The sequence below is a fragment of the Protopterus annectens genome, chromosome 1.part2 (genome assembly GCF_019279795.1).
Source record: "Protopterus annectens isolate FY-2018-M chromosome 1.part2, PAN1.0, whole genome shotgun sequence".
Lineage (NCBI taxonomy): Eukaryota > Metazoa > Chordata > Ceratodontiformes > Protopteridae > Protopterus > Protopterus annectens.
Genome location: NC_056727.1, coordinates 727,084,031 through 727,107,326, shown reverse-complemented (window position 1 = coordinate 727,107,326; position 23,296 = coordinate 727,084,031).

The following is a 23,296-nucleotide window of genomic DNA, read 5'->3' as shown; positions in this document are numbered from 1 at the left end:
AAACCCACCTAAACAGGGTGTTGTTAGCATTCGCTTTCTATATAGTGTACAAATGTTCATAATTCTCTTTTTTAGCTGTCTTCCCATTTTGCCCACATAGTAATGTCCACACCCCTCACACACTGCAATGTATACTATGCCCCTGGTGTTACAATTACCCTTTTGTAATATTATCTCAAAAGGTATCCCATGAAGAACAAGGATTCATTCGCATTGCCTACAAGCTCCACAGCTGTTTGTTCCCACAGAAGACATTGGGGTCCTTACAAGACTATGTTCAAAGAGGGACTTATAATTCCTAACAGTTTTATAAATAAACTGAGGTTCCATACCCACAAAGTTCATAATTTCCGTGTTCCCCTTAAAAATAGCCCAATTTTTCATAATTATGTTCTTAATTTCCTTAGAACCAGATCCAAATGGAATCACCATCCCCTTGTTGAAATTCTGCTTTCCCTTCAATACATTTTCTCCATTATTTAAACCACTTCTATCACCTAATAGGGGCTTGTATTTATATCCCCATCCAAACTTAACTTCTTTACACAAATCTTCTACTAATTTTTTTCAGATAACACCTCTCTAAAAACATTCTACCTGTATTACTTAATTCTGTCTCAAAAAATTCTATGTTGGAACACATTATGGCAGCTCTTACTAACTGTCCTTTAAGAATGTTCCTTTTTGTGTGTCTTGGGTGATTACTTTGGTAGTCTAAATAATTATTTGAGAATGTCTCTTTCCTATATACGTTTGTTGCAAACTTCCTTCTTGATCTAGCCTTGATTAATGTAATATCCAAATAATCAGGTATAATAATAATAATATGGTATAATATTATTCAAATAATCTAAAAATAACTCATTTTTTCTGTTTTTTTTTTCTTTCCATATGATAAGAATGTCGTCCAGAAAATGGAAATAAGCCAGCCATAACTTAGGGAACTCTAAACTAAATACATACTTGGCCTCCCAGACATAAAGAACCAAATTAGCAAAGATGGGTGGACAACTTGAACCCATCGCTATTCCCTTTAGTTGTTTAAAATAGACCGCCTCAAATGTAAAATAATTATTGTCCAAAATTAACTCCATAGCCATCATTAGGGTCTCATTTAAAGTCGTAAGGCTTCTAATAGTTTCATGAAACAAAGCTAACCCCTCTTGGTAGGGAATAGAGGTGAGTACATCTATAAGTGTGGTGGAAAAGCAACGTTGGTCATTATACTGATTTTAATAAACTTTTGACAACATATCCCATGAATCTTTTAGTAACTAATTAATAAGGGCTATAGAATTTTTAAGCACCCTATCTATAAACACCCCTATTGAATAGGTAGGCCCATTTTGTGCCGAGATAACTCTAAAAGGTTGGGACATACATTTGTGGACTTTAGGGATACCATATGCAACTGGAATGAGTACATGATCAGATTTTAAAAACTCATATATTTCTTCAGATATAACCTCTTGAAACAATGCATCTTCTAATAATAATTGGATCTTCCTGTGTGCTAAATATATTTCATTCCTTGAGACTTCCTGATATTTATCTGTATCATAGAAAATCTCAACTAAATGATTAGTATAAACCATCTTCCCATATAAGACTACTCCTCCACCTTTGTCCAGCTTCATCACCCTAATTTCATCGTTATTTCGTATCACTTTCATTAACTCAAATTCATCCTTTGTTAAGTTAAAATATTTATTTTTCTTTTTGTTAACATTTATTAATGAGTATATATCAGTCAAACAAGCCCTTTCAAAAGCTGAAACCATGGGATGAAGTGTGGGGGGAGGGGGTTAAAACAGTTTTTTTTCCTTGAAAAATACCACTGGGCCTTTTTTGGTATTTTTTGTTATTTTGATTCTTAAAAACATATCTTTAAATTCAACCTTCTAGTGAATAACTGTTCTGTTATTATGTCTACCACACCCCCTCTAAATGAAGGTACAAATGTAAAGCCTTTTTTTCAAAAGTGAGAAATAATTTTTATCAGCTGTCAAGTCTGTATAATTAAAGATTATAAAATCCTTATAACAAACCACAATCCCCTCACTTGTCTCCAAATAATCTAATATAATATCTTTGTTATTGTCATGTTGACTTAGTTGTTGTATCTTGGGCCGCTCCCCCTGCCTCTCCCTCCTCTTGGGCTGTGGGTCTGGGAAAAAAACTGTTCTGTCTGTTTTTATTTTCTATCCTCTCCAATCTTCTTAATGGTGGATAATTAGTTTCATAATCAACCAAATCCCTATTGTGTATGCTCCCTGTATGAGATTCGTATTCAACACTGTACCCCTGTTTATTGTGTTCCCTACTTCCATCTTTTGTCAGGTCATTAACATCAAAATAAGAATTGGGTAGTGGGTAAGCAATTTTTTTAGAGTATTCATTGTCATCCCTAGCCATCTTTTTCTTTTTCCACTCCGAATTAACTTTAACATAGTTCTCAGCCTTCTTAAAAATATTGTCATACTTTAAAACATTAGTCTTATACATTAAATCATTAAGAATTTCATTGTTCAAAACTGTCAGCTCGTCTAACAACGTATTAATATTTGCATTATTCAACTTGATAATAAAGGACATAAGTTCACAACCAAAACGATCAAACATATTCAACAGTTCTTCCATTTCTGTATCCCCAGCATTCAGACCATTAGGAAATTTAAATAGTCTCAAACATTTTGGGACTCGTTTATTTTTTATGCTCTCACTCAAATACAAATTATAACATTGCAAGCCCCGTACCTTGAAAAGTTTGTTTTCTAATTTGTTCGGCATCTTTTGAAAAGTTCTAGGTATTTGTCTGTTCATATTATTCAATCCTTTAGTCAAAAAGCAAAGGTCTGATTTAATCCACTCCCAGAAGTTTAAGTTGTTTCTTCTATTGACGTCCGAATCACCATGGGGCTCCCTGACTCCATTGTTGACCTCATTCCATGCCATTCATTCCAAAACTCTGTCAGAGAAATATCCCTGATTGGCTAGTCTCTTGAAGGCTGCCCTGCCTTCCCATCTTATCTCATTACCAAAGCCTCTTGGGATTTTTAGTTTGTCCAACTGAGACTGTACTTCCCCAACTTGTTGCAATAACACAGCTATCAAATGTGCTAATTCATCGGCATTTGTATTTTCTGTTGGATTGAGAATATCTTGTGAGTTTGTAGAAGTTAAAGCATTACTACACCCTACATGTACTGTACAGGTGTCTACAGAGCTCTCCATTGGGTTAAACCAAACCCGTATAGCCTCTGAAGCTACAGCAAAAACAGGTCAACGCTGGTACCCAAATCACAACCAAAAAAATGCAGAAACCAGCAAAATCAAGTGGCTAGCGAACCAAATAACAAAACATACCACTCAATCAACCTCCATGTCACAAATCTTAATAAGGCATTCACTGGAACACAATAAGTAAAATAATCCAACAAAACTTTATCTCTAATCCAAAAACACAAAGTCGTCAAGTGCTTTCATCCCTACACACTTATCATGGGACTTCTTCAGAACAGTCATATTGTTTGAACACATTCATTTTATATTACACTAATAAATTAATAAATTAAATAATTAATTAATTAATTTAATTGAAGTTTTTACTTTCCTAAAAAACTGTACTATGCTTAATACTGTTTAAACTTATTTATTTAAACTTATTTAGTAAAAATATTGTTAACACATTTCATAGGATGACAATACATTACCATAAAAAGTACTAAAATTAGTAACTAAAAACTATAAAAATTCAAAATTAGTCAAATATAACAAATACCTACCCTTAAAAAACAACAGTTAAATATACTGAGAAAATATTATCTAAATATACTTCACAAACGTTTTTACAGATATTGTTTACATCCAAAGCAGCAAGTAGGTCAGACAGAAAGCTGTGAGGAAACTTTCTATGTTGATGGCATCTCTGTGAATGAGTAAACTGTTAATAGAGTAGACTATCAGTCAACAGCAAAGGGTGAAATATTTTCTACTGTTCAGATTAATGGAAAACCTATAGAGCTTAAAGTAGAAACTGGATCCAAGTACAAAATTACATCTGCACAAATGTTTGCAAAGTGAAAGCTGGTGAGAAACTTGATTCAGTAAAGTGTGCAAAACTAGTTGCTTATGGTGATGAAGAGATTCATACTGATGGCACAGTAGTTCTCACATGACATTCTGCTGGGAACAGCTATGACTTGCAGTTTTACATAGTCAAAAGACACATGCAGTCACTGTTAGGCCTCAAACACAGTTCGAGAATGGGACTGATTTCATTTAATAAAGATGTCCACCATATAAGTCTGAATAACCACAATAATTTTACACAGAATATTTTTAGTGAATATGCTGATATTTTCAAAGATGAGCTTGACAAACTACCAGTCACATATTCCATGACGTTAAACCATGATGTAAGCCCAGCTGTCAGATCAGCAAGGAATGTTCCGGTAGCAATGCAGAGAAATGTAAAAACAGCAATAGACAAAATGGTGAATTTGGGTGTGATAACTCCAGTAAAAGAACCAACTGAATGGGTATCCTCCATGGCTGTAGCTCATAAGAAAAGCTCAGATGATATTCAAGTATGCATTGACCCAGAGATTTAAACAAAGCGCTTAAACGTCTTCATCATCCCATGCTCACAGTAGAAGAAGTAGCAGCTCTTATGCCAAATGCCACTATTTTTTCAGTCTTAAATGCAAAAAGTTCATTTTGCCAAATTTCGCTGGATCACAAATCTTCATTGTCAACTACTTTCAGTACACAATTTGAAATGTACAGATTCTCGAAATGCCATTTGGGATAAATTCTGACAGTGAAGTGCTTCAACATACAATGCAGCAAATTGTTTCCGGTTATCCATGTGCTATCATAGTAGACAACAATATTGTAGGGGACAATGGGGAAGTCGAACATGATAGAAACTTCATGAAAGTTCTAGACCATGCACATGAAGTAAATATTAAACTGAATCCTCAGAAATGTAAATTTAAGCTGAGAGAAGTTACTTATGTAGGTAATTTGTTTACCAGTTCTGGCTTACAAACAGATCCATTTAAGCAAGCAGCAATTCTTGAAATGCCAGTTCCAGACAATGTCACATCTTTACAATGTTTTCTTGGTATGGTCAACTATTTAGGAAAGTTCATCCTAGACTTGAATGAGCTTTCAGCACTGTTACGTGAGTTGAAATGCAAAAATGTAAACTGGTCCTGTCTGGAACAACACCAAAGAGCATTTGACGTTCTGAAACAGACAATTGCCAGTCCACCCACACTGAGATATTGTGATGCTGACACAACAGTAACTCTTTCATGTGATGCTTCAAAGTATGGTCTTGGTGCAGCATGTCTTCAAGAAGGCATACCAGTAGCCTGTGCATCCAGAACTTTAACCTAAACTGAGATGCAGTATGTACAAATTGAAAAAGAGCTTTTAGCAGTAGTGTTCGCATGTTCAAAGTGCAATGATTACATTTATGGCAAACCTATTCAAATAGAGACTGATCACCAAAATATAGTGACAATTATAAAAAAGTCAATACATTCAGCCCTAATATGCCTACAACACATGATGTTAAAATTGCAAAAGTACAATTTCAATATTGTCTATATAAAAGGCAAATATTTATACCTTGCTGATGCTTTGTCAAGAGTACCCAAACAAACAACAGAACAGCATGACAATGAGAAAGCAGACTTTGAAGTCATGGAAGTCAAAAGTTTTTCCTCATCACGTCTTGATGAACTCAGAAATCCACAGCTTTAGACCCACTTCTCCAGAAGTTGAAACATGTTATCAGTCAAGGATGGCCAGCACAACATACTTAGTTTACCACTTGACATACAGAAGTATTTTCCCTATAGAGATGAGCTCATGATGGAAGATGGAATCATCATGAAAGGTCCTAAAGTGGTAATTCCTTCAGCGTTGCAACAGGAATATATCCAGATTTTACATTGTGGTCACCCAGGTACTGATTCAATCAAAAGAAGGGCAAGAGACATAGTATTTTGGCCTTCTATGTTAAGATATAGACGAGGAAACTCTAGTATGTTCTATTTGCAATAGTACTAAATCGCACCAACAAAATCACTTCAACTAAACCAGATTCCTAAACTACCATGGTCAACTGCTACTACTGATATTTTTGAATGGAATGGCCAATATTATTTAGTGTTAGTAGACTCTTACTCAAATTGGTTTAAAATAGACCATCTTCCTAATTTAACATCCAGCACTGTCATTACAAAATTGAAGAGACATTTTTCTGTTCATGGTAGTCCACACAAAGCTGTATCTGACAAAGGTACACAGTTTACAAGTCAGCAGTTCAAGAAATGTGCTGAGTCTTGGGACTTGGTCCATGTTACTAGTAGTCCTGAGTATCCACTGTCCAATGGTTTAGCTTAGCATGCAGTTCAAAGTGCGAAATGTTTGTTAGAGAAATCTAAGAGAGATGGTACCAATGTTGTTCTTAACCTACTCAATCTCAGAAACATTTCTCGACATAACTTGCTTGGTTGACCTGCTCAGAGATTAATGTCCAGACAGACAAGAACAAACTTACTGATCAGTAAACAATTATTGAGTCCGAATTCAAAGAACAGAGTGCTCATGACTCAACTTTTGAAAAATGCCAGTTACAAAAGTTGTACTACGATAAATGCAGCACACCTCTTAGACCATTAAGACAAGGAGAGATTGTAAGGATGCAAACACTTAAAGGATATGACTGAGTGGGAATTGTTAAAAATATTTGTGAAGAACTGAGATCTTTTATCGTACAATCTGAAGGAATGGATTTCAGAAGGAACTGAAGAAATATACTTCCAGTCTCCAAACCAGTGACACAGCAGATTGCCTATGCCAGAGACTCTATTTCTCAGTGACCCTAAACTTGTTCAAATTCTAGAAGACAGTGTACTTTATTCAAATAATCCTGATGTAATTCACTAAGTTCCAAATGAGAAAGACTCCCCAGAGACTGTCCCTGTTGCTAAACCCAGTCAAAGTTTTTATGTGACCAGATCGGATAGAATTTCCAGACCCAGTCTGAAATACACAGCGACTTGGACTTGGGTTCTGATTTGTTGTTAATGATATGATATCTAGCATGTAAAATGTCTTGTTCTCCTATTGCATGTCGGACAAATCAAAGATGGAGGATGTAGATCATTGTGTGTATAGTTGCTAGTCAGCCACTGTAGCTAGATAGCACGTACATATAAGTGCATATAAGTACTGTGCATGTGCAAGATCAGTGCCATTTTGCACAGTCATCCAGAGTGAATGCAAGCATGAGTGGAGATGCATATGAGAGTATGTTTGAAGCAATGAGTGAATCATTTAGGTTAAATACATGTTCCAGTTCAGGGATGAGTTAAGACAGGCACTGGGTGGCAGTGAAGAGTTACCAAATAGCTGGGTAACTACAGCAGAGCTAGTAAGGGAGACGGCTAGAAAGGTGTTTGGTATCACATCGGGACAGAGGAAGGACGACAAGGAGACATGGTGGTGGAATGAGGAAGTACAGAAGCGTATACAGGCAAAGAGGTTGGCAAAGAAGAAGTGGGATTGTCAGAGAGATGAAGAAAGTAGAAAGGAGTATAAGGAGAGGAGGTGCATGGCAAAGAGAGAGGTGGCGAAGCCTAAGGATAAGGCATATGATGAGTTGCATGAAAGGTTGGACACTAAGGAGGGAGAAAAGGACCTGTACCGATTGGCTAGACAGAGGGACCAAGGTAGGAAAGATGTGCAGCAGGTAAAGGTGATAAAGGATAATAAGGGAAACATACTCACAAGTGAGGAGAGTGTGTTGAGGAGATGGAAAGAGTACTTTGAGGGGTTGATGAATGAAAAGAATGAGAGGGAGAGAAGGTTGGATGATGTAGGGATAGTGAATCATGAAGTACAATGGATTAGCATGAGGAAGTAAGGATAGCTATGAAGAGAATGAAGAATGGAAAGGCTGTTGGCCCAGATGACCTGTGGAAGCATGGAGGTGTTTAGGTAAAATGGCAGTGGAGCTTTTAACCAGATTGTTTAATGAAATCTTGGAAAGTGAGAGGATGCCTGAGGAATGGAGAAAAAGTGTTTTTGTACCGATTTTTAAGAATATGGGTGATGTGCAGAGCTGTAGTAACTACAGAGGGATTAAATTGATCAGTCCCAGCATGAAGTTATGGGAAAGAGTAGTGGAAGCTAGGTTAAGAAGGGACGTGATGGTTAGTGAACAGCAGTATGGTTTCATGCCGGGAAAGAGCACTCCAGCCTGCCCTTCTGCTGCTGCTGTGACTTCTATGGAGGTCATGCCATTATGTTCACCTGCTCAACCATTTGTTTACCTAATACCAAACAGTGCAGCACAGAACACAGACACACACACACACACACAGACACACACACACACACACACACACACACACACACACATACACACACACACACACGCACATGCACGCATGCGTGCACACACACACACACACACACACACACACACACACACACACACACACACACACACACACACACACACACACCAAATATATTGCAGCCTATGTCCACACTATATTGCAGTGCACCACCTGAACCGTCCAAACTTTCGAAGTGTTCCTTCAGTAGTATGAATACCTATTCCACTATGTTTGATTTTTCTGCATGGGCTGTAACATAGGACATTTCCTGCATGGTTTGAAGGTTGCATATCAGAGTCATGAACCAAGGTTACTGGACATATCAAGTATCACCTCCAACATACAACAAACAACATATTATATATAACATGTTCCCTGCATGCATGTATGCATGCATGGTACTTATGTGGATAGGCCTGTCTAGCATGTGTGTGTATACCTACCAATCAGTTGACCCTGTGGGAAGTCCCCTTCACAGGTGTGGCATATATATGAACTGTGTGGACTGTCTAGGTAGCAAAGAGAAACATTATAAATAATGTCCTGAACATTACAGACTACCTGGCAGTTTAGGGAGTAGAAACTCTTCTTGCTTGCATTATCTTTAACCCATCTGGAGAGGAGAGGCCTTAAAAGAAACATGGGTGCTGTTTATGGCACCCAGCACCTTGGGGAAATGGGCTATTTCACAGAAGGTCAATATGGTCTTGATTCTTTCCTTTGGTGATGTGGAGAACCAGAAGTGCTCCACCACACTTTGTAGCACAATGCTGAGGAGCTCTTAGAATTCACAAGGCTGAGATCTGCATTATTTTGAGCTCACGGACTAAACAGGCCCTTGTATGTATATCTTTTGTCTGAATTACAGCAACAGCAAAGAGTTTCTGCTCATACCTCTCAACCTCAGCACAAGGATTCTGGACAAAGTCAAAAATAATGGGGGGGGGGGGCACAGGCAAAGGCTTAAAATCAGGAACCAATTTTAAGCTTTGTTGTTACAGACTTAAACAGGCTTTGCGTTATAATGAATTTTCTTGAGGATATAAAGTCTGAAACTCAGGTGTCTATTTTTATTTAGTGACTTCAGTCCCCAATGATTTGCCAGAAAACCACACATTTTACTAGGAACAGACCAAAAATATGTGACAAACATTTGGACATTCTGCTACATTCTGGGCAGTTGAGAGATATATTTCTATTCACTAATTATCTTGTTGTCGGCTCTGGGTTTTCCCTTTGTGAACACTTAGGATTCAAACTCCTCTATATAATAGTTTGTTTTCTCCTGAAACTCTGATTTGTACCTTATAGTGAATACGCTGCAGAAAGTAAACATTGGAAATGTCTGCCCAATCCAGTATAATCTACTTTCTGTAAATCTGTCGCTACTCAGCTGGGTTTTATTAAACTGATTTACTGTAATGTTAGGAGGCTGAATGCCCTATTCAAACAAGTCAATGTCTGGGCAAAACTGAGAGAAATGTGGGTACAAATTGCTTTTCTGCAAGAAGTTAAACTCAAGAACGGGCTGTCTCAGGAATGCATATATTGCGTTAGAATATTGGTGAGTTTATTCACTTACTGGTTCAGCCAAAGGCTGAGCAATTATGCTTTACTGTACATCACTGAGTAGGACAAAGTTTGGGGAATGTTCACATTGGGATGGTAGATGGTAAATTTTAAAGGTGCAGACTTTTAATGGGATTCAGCTGCCCTACTGAATTTATCTGGCCCCAACAATGGTGATTTAAAGGAGAAGTGTACCTACAGACTGAAAAAAACATGGTTATTTCATCATGGTTTGGTGTTTCCTACATTTTAACACCGATCTGGGACTATTTACAGCTTTTTAAATATTTTTATATGTAATTTCTGAGTCTGACCACATGGGGTCTAGCATCTTGAAGTGACTCTTATTCTTTAGTCTGCCTCTAGGTATCCCACAAAGCAGTGCTTGTCTGTAAAAATAATTACATCACACAGGCCTCTTTCTTCTTAAAGCTCCTGTCACTGCATTGATTTTACATGCATACACTCCTTTCTTTCAGTCAGTTATTTGTAAGTAACATTTCATGCTGTTCGATGACTACTTCAAACAGAAACAGTGCAAATGCCATAGAACAGACTTTCAAAGTGCTTTTTATTGCTGCTTCTTTCTAGAATGGCTAAATTGTAGTCTTTTGCGAAGCCTGAATTGCACTACTTTGACTCATCTCCCATCCCCCTTCACACCTAACTTCCCTAGCTGTCAAAGTCCTAAGGATAATTTGAGCTGCTGTGATTGACAGCTCACAGCAGGAGACTTGACTCATGTACTGTTTCCTTGTTCTAGCATTTACTTTCTGTATGGGTAGGGGAAGGACCAAGGAGCTGTGAGATCACAGCATGGGTAGGTTTTTAGGATGGTCATGGTGATATCAGTTTGGGGAGGGAACTGGCTAGAAAACTACCTGTATTCATTGGACTTGATTATATCATTGAATTGGGGACTGCAGCAAGCTTTTCCAGGGCAGGATAAAAATGTTTTTGAAAGCGAAACCACCACAGTACGGTAAGGAACTATTCTAGTGGACAGAAACAGTTGAGCTGAAACATTTTAAATGCTGTATTATTGTTTATTCATAGCAGGGACTGTAAATAGGGAGAAAAAGGACAGAGAAGTTGAGCATTTAATAACAGAATTCCTGTGTTGTCCTTTAAGGGGATTTTGAAACTTTCAGACTGGTTCTAGATAATATGGAATTATTTTACTATTATTATTGGGCGAGATTTTAATGTAGTTATGAGTCCCACTCTGACAAAGAAGATTCCTTTAGGCTGACAAAAGGACTTTATTTGCTAGACCCCTGACCTGTGCAACTGTCCTGTTATTAGGGAGTTTACCTGTTTTGTTTTTGGGGGTAGCCAGTAGGACTGACTTTTTTAAGTTCACTTTTTCTTAACTTCCCTACAGATGGTAGAGATACAGTACATTGTATTTTTGGAAAATGGTTTCCCTAACTATTCAGAATACCTATGTGGATACAGGACTGAATTGAGATTGGACCCACTTTTGCCAAAAAAAGGAAGAAGACTTTTCTTTCCTCTACTCCTGGATAAACCAGTTTTGGTGGCATACAGATATACTGAGATGTCTATAGTGACCAAATAGGAAAGTGACACTTCTGTTAAGGATAGCTGCTATTCAGCTAGTAAGGGAGTAGTAAAACTGTACCCATTGCAAAATTAAAATGCTTGAGTAGAGGGCTGAACATTTAGTATGGCAATATGCTAGAGGAACTTATAAAGAGGACACCATAAAAACCCAAATTATCTTGATCATGCTTGGGCAAATCACTTCAGATCTCCAAAACTGTTTGCTCATAATCCCAGTATGAGGCAATATAAGCATAATAGTAATCATGTATGTGATCCGAAGGAGATTTTTAGATACTCTGCGTGGGAAGTTAATAAGGTCATGACTATTTTGTTTTACAAGCAACTTAACAAATGGAGGAGCAGTAAACAAGCTTGTAATAATCACCACTTCATGTGTGCTATTACATGGACTGCACATAAAATTCAGAAAGAGCTTGACCTCAGTAAGTGCATAAAACCTTGGAGAGCTCTATCAGACAACTGAAAGCCTCATCTCAGGAGGAACTCTGAGACCTGCTGACATCCCTCTTGTTTTCAGAACAGAGTTGTCAGGATTATACTTGGCATGTTTACAAAATGTAAAGCCTTAGGAAAATTATCCTATTCATTATGACTGGCATCAGTCACTGCTTCATAAGGAGGGGAAGGATCCCATATGTTTGGGCATATTTAGACCCATTTTTCTTCCCATCTGAAACCAGAATTTTTACCAGGCTCCTAGCTTGCACCAACAGCTGAGAAGAATAAGGCCCTGACTGCAGTCCAGGTTATCTGAGTTCAAATAATAATTACATCCAAACCAAGGGACCTTAAGGGATCATTTGTATATATTGCATGGGCCTCCACTACAGGGAGGTTAAGGTATTACACAGAGAGGCTAGAGCTTTCCTTTAGTTTTTACTATATGCTTTGTCTGAGTGACCTTTTTACCCTTTGTTTGTGATGATATTTGGCTATTTTGCAGTCACGTTAATGATATGGGCAGTAGGCTTGTTTTCCACTCTGTATTTCTAAAGTATAGCCAAACGGTACCCTTATGCTGTAGTGACAAGATCAGAAAAAATATGAAACATGGCATGTCTATAGCAGGTAGGGTTGCACTTTGTTGGCCTAAATGCACCAATAAAGAATTTAAACAAGTGAAGGTAAAAAAATGAGCATTCAGAATCCATGTAACTGAAACGGAGGTATGTCATTAAAGGTTCATTTGCATATACCTTATGGGCACCATCACAAGAATTTTAAGGTATTATATTGTGAAGACTCCAGTTTAGATGATTCTTTAAGACTGGATATTATATAGGAAGTGTTGGAGAGTTTGCATTGTAGTGTCAACTATTGTGTATGATACTGGTCTCCCGTGTTTTTATTACCAGTAGGGTGTGCTGAGAGCTGAAATGACTTTCCCTCACACATGGACACCAAACAAGGATATGCCCTGTCTCTGCTGGTGTTTATCCTTGCTGTGGAGTACCTAAACCTATTCATCAGACAACATCATTAGGAATGGGGTTTTCAACTGATCAGTTGTAAGGAGGTTATTGATTCATGGTTTGCTAAGGACTGTACCTTATGACTCTCAAAAAACAGTGGAGCACTTGTATAGGACACTAGCATTGTTTGGTGACTTGTCATATATTTTAGATTTAAAAGTTAACTAGGAAAGAATATTTTTTCCTCTGAATGACCAATGTAGTAGTGTACAGCAAGCAAGTTAAAGTCATGGTATCCAGTAAAGCACCTGTCACAGATATTTTAGAATTATAATAGAGCCTCCTTTTGAATTCTTAATAGCTGATAAAACAGACTTTCCTGGAGTTGTTTAATAGGCTGATGAATGGATGAAACACCTTGAAATTGCATTTCCTTTCTAAAATTTCCATTATTCTTGTCTCTATTTTTCAACTTTTTATGTAAAGCTGGACAAATTCCTAATGTAGGAGGAATAAAATGTTGACCAAACGTCAGGCTGTGATTGCCACCTTTACTTGGGACAAACACATAGGATTTCTGGGAGGAAATTGATGACTGCCGAAAGAATGGGGAGGTCTACATTACCTGATCTTTGCAGGTATGCCAAAGCAGCAAATACAGTTTGGTACTTTCATGCTATATCCAACTGTCATTCTACATGGGAGTTTCCTGAAATGACTGTAATTCAGCTTCATACGTTTGCCAGGTCCCACTCTGACTACCAGAAAACATTCAGATGGTTAAGGGCTTCATATTCTAACCTGAACCTATTGGATAAGGACCAACAGGGCTTACATTGGTAATTTGTTTGGACCCAGTCGATCAGTATCAGCTTTGAGTAGTGGACAGATTTATACTTTTCTTTAGAGTTTATCCCATTCTCCTATACTGAATGCAGAGTCCTTATAGAGTATCAGGCTATCAAGTGGTGACAAAATGTCCGGCATAGTAGTATTAGTCACAGCATGCAGCGTTAAACAGCCTTGTCTAACATTACTGAAGCTCAGAAACCTGGACCCAGGTTCTACCACCTGTCTAAAGGATCTCTCTCAGCCCTATATAAAGCTTTGGACAGGCTAGAGATAAAAGTTTTTAATAATTATTTTGGTAAATGAGAGACACACTTAGGTATTAACATTCCCGAGGAGGAATGTTTAAAGTTTTGCATCTTAGTGTGGGAGTTAACCTCACATCCAAGTACTGCCTTTGTATATTTTAAGAAATTGCATTTTTGGCAGCTTATACCTGTAGTCTCCGAGATGGTAGGTATCATATAATTGCTGGAAGACTAATTTCATGCATATTTTATAAAAGCATACAAATTGCTTTCAGCTGCAGCAATGTTCGTTAGAATTATTTTCTCTGAGATTTGGATGCTGGGTATTTAGAAAAGGGAACCTGCAGTTTGCAACTGTTTTTGTTCGGTTGTTGATTCTGTCTAATAAACTAATAATATTACAACATTCATCTTTCATTTTTGGAAATCCACTCCAGGGGCCATTTCAGAGGGACTGAAATGTATTCTAAACAGATGGATTACCAAAATACATTCTGATCAACCTTTTTGTACTGCTGGGACAACAGTTTGCATACAAGTTATAATGTGATTTCTTGGACTTTATTTTCCTTGTCATCTCCAGCCTTCTGCTTTCATGTTATTTTGTTTGCATGATGTTTTTAGGTTGTATTGTGATATCATTTTTTTTTTACAAATAATCTCATTTCTCACAACACAAAGGTAAAAATGAAGGAAAATGTGGCATTATTAGCCTGTTATTCTGCCAGTGTTCAATATTTTCACATAGAAAACATGGGATTCATGTTCCTTCAGGTCCTTGTCAGTTACCAGCTAACGTTTCTTGGATCCAAGCCATTTTTAGATTCTAACAGCAAATTGTTTAGTAATATTGCTGCATGATATTGTTGCAGTGTAAGTTAGCTTTTGGCACCAATATGTGCTTATGTATCTTGTGCTTAAAAATGTTTGCAGTTAGGCCAAGAGGATGGGTGTAGGAAAATCTTACTCATCTGGTCACATGACATTGCTTTGCTCCGTTTTCCTTGGGAAAGCAGTAGAAAGCTAGCTAGGAAGTGTATCCTTCTTTGTCATAGTTTCAGAGCTGCATGTTCAGTCTAGTGTTTAAAGTAGCAGTTAGGATACCCATTACGTCATTAACATCCGGCAGTATTTGTGAAGAATTACTCAGCATTTTCTGCAGTTGAGTCTGAATGACACAGAGATCTCATTAAAAACTCTGTCGACAATTTATTTCATGTTGTCACTTTATCTGTTATTGTTTTATTAAATACTTTATTAAAGAATACTTATTTTCAGTCAGTGTTTCAAAAGGAAATTGTGTACTCATGCGAAGTACAAACATTGCTGGCTGCACCACTGAAGTCAAGTTAGCAGAGTAGTAAAGAAAAATACACTTTCTATGCAGGCTTTTGGTCGTGTGTGTGTGTGTGTGTGTGTGTGTGTGTGTGTGTGTGTGTGTGTGTGTGTGTGTGTGTGTGTGTATATATATATATATATATATATATATATATATATATATATATATATATGTATGTATGTATAAAGTATGTATCTCAAGACAAAAGGAAAAAAAGGAAACAAAATATCGCTAGCTGAAAAAATTGTTTAAAGAAGATAAGTCTTTTTCCTGTACTTTTTGGTTTTCCATAGCTAAATGTTGGCTGCTCCCTGGGTGTTTCCTCATCGCGTCTATATCACGTTATCGAAATTTTACTACATTGAATCACTAAAGGTGGGCCTCTAGTGATTGATGTAGTAAAACATTGGCTAACATTTAAAAAAAAACAAACAAAAATAAAAACTAACTAGTAAAGGCAGGGGGGCAAGTACCCCTGCACGCCCCACACCCCCCTACTTAAATATTCCAACTCCGAGACTGCACTCCATTGAGGTAAATGGAAATCTCCCTCTACGGAGATTTCCATTTATCTGCACAATGTTCTGCACTTTCGATGTTGTGCTGCCGACAATATCAGCTTCGATATTGTCAGCTTTCGACATCGTGAAGTAGACCCTCCTCATCCACCAGGTCTACCAAATCTGACTTACCCACCCCAAGACTAGCTCTCACCCATGTTTGGGGCTGTTCATAAAACTGAGACTCCCTGAGGCATTGATACTGCTGCTGAGTAGTGGTTTTCTCCTAAGGCCTAAGCCCACCTCCTCTACACTGTACATGCCCATACAGTTCCAGGGGTTGGTGTGCAATGTGCTTTGCAGTGTATCATCCACATCTTCAAGTCCAATGCAGCCAGGGCCATGCCCTGCTGCATCAGCACTCTCCATTCTTCATCATCTTCCACTGGAGAGCTTCCGTAGTGGTTCCTCAAAGTGGTCACCCATGCCCATCCTCTTTGCCTGTGCCATCAATCACACAAGCCTGTAATAGAACTCTGGCCACCTGAGCCATAATCAGGGCTTTATCCTTTTACACCAGTGAAGCAGTAATAGTTTAAAGAAGGAAAGTGCTGGAGTGGAGACTTAATCTTTAAAACGATATGAGGGAGGCTAACTAGTTGTGAACAATGAAGCAGGTCTAACACTCACATATCTCTTTCTTGATGCGGCGCAGTGAGGTGAGACTAGAGTTCTGCAGCATATTAATATCCATTATTGGTTTTGTGATGGTGCAATGGCACCATTGTCATCACTGTGATGGTAGGATGACATGACTGGCATCAGTGTTACCTCCAGATAGCAGGACATCATCAACTCTGACATCAAGATAACTGCACTGATGGGATTTGAATCTTACCACTGCTAGCTAAGGGTGAGAAACACTGCTGTCCCATCAGTTGCTTATCAGGTGCCACAAACTGCCAAATTATGCATCCACTCAGGACATTGGACCACAATTATTAGTACCATTCAATCGTAATCAATATGGATGCAAATGACATGAGATGTACCTCCCTAGACTATATAAAGGGAACTGGAGCTCTTGAAATATGTATCCCAGGCTGGTATGACTCTAGAATTGTGCAGCACTTCATCTTCTCTGAGGATGATGCATCAGTATGAACAGAAGATGACTGACTATAATAACTGGCATAGTTAGTGCTGTCATTCTACGAGGCTGCAATATATATCAGCATGGAAGGAAATAGTCAATATACCATGTTGCTTTTCCAGGGATGGTCTGTACCTCTCTCTACTCTTTTGAATGTTAGATAAATCATTGTCCTCCCACATAGTGCCTTTTTAGGCAATGCCAACCTCATGGTTTATAGATGCAGAGAAGACTCCTGGTAGTATAAGGCTATAATGCCTTAAGCACAGGCAGGGGCTAAAGGTGGAGGTTCTCAATTTACATCAAAAATAAATATACTCAAGGTTAGTTAAGCAGGATGATATACTTGAGCTTTTTCTCAGTCAAATCACCTTAAGCAAACTCCCATATCACTTTCTTGCAAGCTATAGATCCCTCTCTATGGCCCAGGAAGCCCATAACGCATATTTGCAGTTACTGGTGATACTCATCATCCAACCCAATACCATATTCATGGGTGACTTTAATTACCCCACTATTAAACTAGGAATCATGTATGACACCAAACATGCAGACACAGAGATTTCTGGACTTTGTAAACACTAACTCCCTGGATCAGATTGCCATTATACTGAACAAGGGCTCAAATATACGGGATCTCATCTTCACTAATATTGAGAGTTCTGTATACCATCTATTGTAATGTTCTCTCTGGTAAGGTCAGACCACTAAATTGTTTTCTTTGAAGTAAAAATAAAACCTAGAACCCCAGCCATCCCTGGAATGTTCAGAAACTATTCCAAGGCTAAATTCTTACTATTAAGTGATGACCTGGCAAAATGTCACACTCCCCTAAATGCTGAGAACATGGAAATGATCAATAATGACATAGGAAACCTCTAGACACTGGACCCAACCCAGTTTGGTTTTGTCGAGGGTAGGTCATGCCTACTCAACCTGGTGGACTCTTGTAGAAGGTCACCAAAGCAATGGAGAAGGGAAACATGATTCACACTGCCTACCTTGACCTGGCCAAGACATTTGACATAATACCCCATTCAGGCATTGTAAACAATCTCAACAGGTTGGACATAAACCCTTATGTCACCTGGTGGATAGCAAACTGCTTCACAGACTGGACCCAGGAAGTTAGAAATGGGGAGTCTACCTGTATGAAGAGGGCAGTCACTAGTGGAGGCCCTCAGAGATTGGTCCTGGGATCACTCCTTTTTTGGAATCTACTTCTCCAAAGTCAAGACCAATGTCAAGGGCCTGTTGCTGAACAGATCTACAGATGACTGCAAATTAGGAGCAATCATTAAATCTTCCACTGACTCTATGTTCCCCAAGAAGGGCTGACACAGGCAAATAACTGGTGTCAGGTCCATGGACTCAAACAAAATGCATAACAATATCCATCAGGAAGTTGACAACCCTTGATAACTACCATATTGACAACATATCCCTAAGAGGCAACCCAGTAGTAAGAGACCTGAGGAACACATGTAGACAGTAATCTAGCCTTTTACCATCGTGTGTATTGGGTAATAAGGAAATCATTCTATGTTGCACAACTTATAAACAAAGGTATGGTATCTAGGCCTAAGGAGGTCATTGTTCCACTGTATTCAGCATTCATCATACCAGTAACTGAGTACAATATCCCCTTTGGTATATACCTAATTAGGCACATCCAACAATTGGAAATGTCCACAGAGGTTCCTCACTAAAATAATACAAAGAGTAAATAACATATCCTATGCAAAGTTCCTCAAAACCTTATCCATGTATTCTGTCTCCTACAGGCTGTTGAGGGAAGTTCTATGCCTGGCATACAAGGTATCTTTGGACCACAGTTTGATGGACCTCCTTCATATCTGCAGAACAAACATAACTTAAACCTTGCTTGTGATATAAATAGCCCTGCTGGAGATACAGGAATGCATCCAAGAGAATACCCCTTCTGTGGAACAGGCTCCTCATCCATGTGAGGCATAGTTCCTCCCTAACACAATTCAAGTGTAGCTTGGACAACTGGATGGAGAACTACAAATTCTCCCTTGGTTTGGCACCTATGTCTCTAATGGACACAAGCAGCCTGTAAATGGTTTCTCTCCCAGGCCACTGCATATAGGTTCATAGGTAAGTACTAGGCTATCTGCCTGGGGGCATCTATAAGCCTAGCCAGAATGTGTTGGCTTTCACCGCCCCCTTAGATTAGTTCCCTGTGCCTTGGTCCAGCAGAGCCATTAGTTCCCTGTGCCTCTGTCCAACAGAGCCACTGCAGTGATCCCCGGGGTAAATTTTCTGTTTCCCATCCACTCATCAAGGTTCTCTTGAAGAGTGTTAGTGAGGGGCTCTGCCTAATGTAGATTGGAATCCTGTTCCAAAGCATGGGGAGTCTCTGGGACAGGAATCTATCCCTCCAGCACATCCTATTTATTGTTGTGGTGAGGTTTAGATCTCTAGATCGTGTGGCTCTTGGGGATTTGTTTTTTTTTAGGTGGAGCATGTCCATCAATTCTGGGTTGGACATCGCCTAGTATGTCAGGTAGGGATCACCTCTGAGTAAGCAGTATGCAACCGAGTACAGCTGGAGTTTCTTCAGTCGGGCTGCATAGGGCATATGTTTGAGGCCAGTAATCCTCTTGGTGAGGTACTTCTGTGATCTTTCCAGCTGTTGCAGGTGTCTTGTAAGGTACATCCCAAATGGGGCATTGTACTCTATCATGGATCGGATGAGTAATGAGTAGAGGGGCACAGTAACCTCTTTTGTTCTAGATGCAAACCCTTTTGTGATTAGATGGGCCACATAGAAAGATTTTCTAACCACCTTGGCAATATGATTATCAAAGGAGAGATTACTATCTACTTGGGTCCCCAGATCCCTTATTACATTTTCTGTATTTAGGGGGATACCATGTATGTGGTAGTTCACGGGTACTTTGTTTTTTCCAAAGGGGATGACTATGCACTTTTTGGCATTTAGCTTGAGGCCATGATTTTGACACCAGGTATCCGTCTCAGTGAGACCCTTCTGGAGGATGTCTGTATCATCTGGAGAGTCAGTTATGGCCTCCAGTTTGCAATCTTCTGCGAACTTGGTCAGCCATAGTCCTCCTGTGCTTGCCTGTACCTCTGAGAAGTATATACCGAACAGGAGATTTTCCACGACTGAGCCCTGGGGGACACCACTTGTAACTGGTTTAGAGTCGGACTTAGAGTCTCACTGTGTGGGTTCTATCTGTGAGCCAATTGGCAACCCATCTCGTGATGTTTCATCCCCCAATAACCTGCTTACACTATCAAAGGTACAGAAGTTTTCAGAAATTTGGGATGCATGGCTAGACTTATAAAGGCCCCAGCAGTTGTTAGCCTAGCACACACCTATGAACCTAAAACCTATAAAGTTCACTATTTCAGTAATTAATTCACAAAGTACATTTTGTTCCCATGATCATAAAGATAATATATAATGTTGCCCTTCATACAGATTTGTAACCTACACACCCAGACTGGACTGTACCAGGCCACTTACAAAGCTGAATCTTTGGCCAAGCACTCCCAGGTCTCTGTCTCATGACTCTCTCGATGAATGAATGTCTTCCTTCACCTCTTTATCACTGGTACTTACCTTTCACACAAATTAACATTTTCATACACACACACAAACACACACACACACACATACACACACACACACACACACACACACACACACACACACACACACACACACACACACACACACACACACACACACACACACACACACACACACACACACACACACACACACACACACACACACACAGGCATACAATGCCCAAGGAAGGCTGTCAGAATTCTGTAGTTCTCCATAGCTTTCTTCCTGGCATGGTAGTCCAGTCATTACTCCAAGTTTAAGGCCAGAGATCCCCAATTACCTGGTGCTCTGAAATAAAAGTAGGTATGAAAACATACCCATTCATATCACTCCCTGGTTGTAGACCTAATAGTTTAGTAGGAGATATGTGTCATGCTACTTATTAACCCAAACTGTAAATAATGGTTATATTCTTCTTAGATAAATAGCAGTACATAAACATAATAAATAAATGCCAGTCACAAGAGCTTAAATGTTAATAAATTAACTTAGTTTTCTTAAATAATAAAGAAAAAAATGCAAATACAGAATAATATATACATAGGTTAGCACACAGACAGAAGTAAAATAAAGGGTAATACAAATGCACATGATGCATATAGAAAAGCCTAAAATCTCTAGATACCTAAGTTCACTGGTGAGAGCTTATGATCCCTAACCATTACACGTTAGATAAATTAATAAATAATCTTCAAATGTATACATTTTCCAAATGAATAAACCACTCAGACAAGTTGAAATAGTATCTGTGCCATAGTATAGCCTACAGCTATATACATTGACTTACAGCCTCCAGTGTTCATCGCATGAACTCATCTCTCTGTTGCCTGCCTGGAAAAGACACATAGCTATACCAGTTAATTTGCTTGATGCAGCAATTAGGTTCATAGGTTTTTACTAGGCTAATGACAACTATGCCCCTTACAAGCCTAGCTGTGCAGCCCAAACTATTTGGGTCATGAGTATCATGGGCATCTCTACAGGGTGGAGGCATGTTAGTAAGAAGATAATAGTATAAGACTTTTCTTATTAATGGCCTTTATCCATAAGGGACATAGGGGCCAGACCATGAGTAAACTTATGATTTCAAATCCAACTGTCAAGGTTTTTGTTTGAATAGGTTCAAGGATGAATTCTGCTTTACATGGGTGGGGATTCTGTTCCATACTGTGAGGATCTTTTGGGACACATATCTGTCTCTCCAGCACATTCTGTTTTTGTGAAAATCAAATTTCGGATCCCTACCCCTAGTTTTTCTGGTGCTGTTTGTTTTGCACATATTAACAACGGGAGGCCAGCAGAAAAATGTGTCTGAAAAGGAAAAAAACACTAAGAATGATACATTCCTTTTCTGACACATTTTTCTGCTGGCCTCCCGTTGTTAATATGGAATTCTTTGGCTGTGCATTGACTTACGCGCATAGCAGCATGTTTGGTTGTTTTGCACATATGCAACAGCTCTATCAGGGCTAAGTCTGAGGAAGCCCTGTAAGCCAGGTAAATATTCCCTCTCAGCAGCATGTAGGAGAATGAATACAGAGACAGAACCTTTAGGAGATCAGTGTAGGACAGGTATTCATGCCCTGAATAATCCTGGTAAGAAACCTTTGTGGACATTCCATCTGTTACAGTGCCTGGTTAGATACAAGCCAAAGGGGCATTTTATTCAATGATATGTCTAATAAGGGCCAACTAGAGTGGTATTATAACATCTTTGGACCTGAATGCCATATCCTTACCTAAAAGCTGGATGACACAGAATGTTTTCTTACTATGTTAGCTATGTGTTGGTCAAAGGCCAGATGGCTGTCTACATATGTTCCCAGATCCCTTACTACTGGGTCGACTCTTAGAGCTGTTTAACTTTTGGAGTAATTAACTTGGGCTGACAATTTTCCAAAAGGCATTACAATGCATTCTTTGGCACTGAGTTTTAGGCCATGGCTTTGGCACCAGTCATTTCTATGTGGTAAATCCTCTTGCAAGATTTTGATGTATTGGGGGAATCTATAATAGCTCCTAATTTACAGTGATCTATGAACTTCATCAGCCAGAGGCCTTGAACATTAGCCTTGACTTATGACAAGTAGACAGCAAACAGAACAAGACCAGCACAGCAATTAAATCTCCAAAAGAAAAATGGTTCCTGGTCTTTCACCATTTGTTTTGTTGTATTCATAACAATAGAGGTCAAGTTTGTAGAGCCAACACACTTCAGAAGATATAACGTTATTTTATATTCAGAAACACAAAAATCAGACATTCCTCTAATCATGAGGACAGCAGATGAACAAGAGAGAAAGGAAAGACAAACATACATTACATTCTTACTGTACATTTTAGCCTGGCATTACCCCTAGCTTCACAGGGTTATTGCAAATTATGCCTGTTGCAAATTAGGCATTGATGGCACAGAAAGCCCCACAGTAATGTTGGAAAGTCATCACAAACATTCTGTTTCAAATGTCTGCCAATGAAAAAAAAATACAGCTCAGTAGCTGCTACCGTGTAGAAACAATAGGAAAATCTTTAATTACATTACTCATCTGTTTAATCTTATTGATACTGCTAACCAGTATAACAAAAAT